General features: G+C 36.5%; 1 pseudogene; it reads left to right on the top strand.

The window, feature by feature from the left end:
• Window positions 1-1,144: 1,144 nt before the first annotated feature.
• Window positions 1,145-1,250, top strand: LOC137811567 (small nucleolar RNA R71; annotated as a pseudogene).
• The last annotated feature ends 384 nt before the right edge of the window (window positions 1,251-1,634 follow it).

Here is a 1,634-nt window from a genome sequence, read left to right on the forward strand (position 1 = left end):
ACATGAACAACGAAAGAAGAAAAAGAAACAAGAAGTCTTGGAGGAAGCCTTCATAAACCTAGCATAAGTTGACATCTGCTCTAAAGCTTTAGTAAAAGGAATATTGATATGCAATCTCTTAAGTATATCAAGAAATCTGGCAAACTGCCATTCCGTATCCTTTCTTGATGGAGCATGTGGATAAGGTACATTCAGAATGGGAGCACTCTTATCTGGATTCTCTTTTTTGTTTTTTTTCTTTTCTATATGTACACTATTTTTTCTTTCCTTTTTTCTTCCTTTTCTCCATCACACTCAATTTTTCTTTTCTCGTCTTCTTTCTCCTCACAAGCAACCAAATTGTCACCATTCCTCTCTCCAATAACTATAACCAAATTGACTTGACTTACATTGCTCCTTGGGATTCGTCTATGTGTTGGCTGAAAATTGACCATTATGTGGATCCGCCTACTGTTTCGCAAGAAGTCCCACCTGTCTCTCTAAATTTCTAATTTAAGCTTCAATATTCTTCTAATTGGAATGTATAGCTTGCATGAGGTATCCTCCAATGTACTCGTTCTCTTCTGAACTGAAGGATAAAGTGGTTGTTGTTGAAAATGAGGTTGTGTGTTGGATGGATTAGCATGTTTCCATGCAAAACCTTGATTCTAATTGCTTTTCCAACCTTGATGCATATTATTTTGATATTTGTTGTAGGAGAAATCACCTTGTCTTCCCTAGTTTCTCATATAATTAATCTCCTCTTCTCTTCAGATGGATTATTCTGGTAAGAACAATGACCATTTGGGTGGTCACCTACACAAAATCACACCTCATTTGTTGATGTTGACTCTAACAAGAATGCACAACTTGTATTTGTTGTGGTAGCTTAGACATCTGCTTGGTCAAAGCTTTAATCTACTGTGTCAGGATTTTGTTTCGAGTCAAAATCGCATATGAAGTATTAAGGTCCAACATCCATTTCTTTTGCTCAATTTATCTATCATTATGGGCTTGATTTCCTGTTGATGTCATTGCATCAATCATCTTTTTCGCTTGTTCTACATCGACAACCATCATCGTACCGCCAACTACAGTGTCTAGAAGCATTTTCGTGTCAGATCTGAGGCCATTATGAAAGATGTTCAATTGTGCAATATCTTCAAACTCATGATTTGGACATTTTCTCAGCATCGCTTTAAGCCTTTCCAATGCTTCACAAAAGGCTTCATCTAATCCTTGTCTAAACATAGAAATATCAGACTATGCTTTGATGTAGCGGGATAGTGGAAAAAAATTTTGTAAAACTTTCTCCTCTACATCTTTCCAACTAGTGAGGCTCTGATTCAGTTGGGGTTTGAGTCAGTTAGGGTTTAGGGTTTAAGCCTCTACATCTTTCCTACCAATGAAAAAGGAAACAAATGCAAATAGGCATATTCTATATCACCTTATTGAAAGCCCATTATTTCCACCAACTCATAAAATGTAGACAAATGTGTATACAAATCCTCATGGTCCATTACTATAAATTGATGAGTACTGATCAAACTGAGGAATGCAGGTTTTATCTCCAAGGCCTTAGTGGTACCAGGTTTTGCAATACTAGAAAAATGTCTTGACCCTTATTACATAGCATAATCACCAAGTCTTCTTCT

Source organism: Phaseolus vulgaris, chromosome 11 (genome assembly GCF_051622355.1).
Source record: "Phaseolus vulgaris cultivar YP4 chromosome 11, ASM5162235v1, whole genome shotgun sequence".
Classification (NCBI taxonomy): domain Eukaryota; kingdom Viridiplantae; phylum Streptophyta; class Magnoliopsida; order Fabales; family Fabaceae; genus Phaseolus; species Phaseolus vulgaris.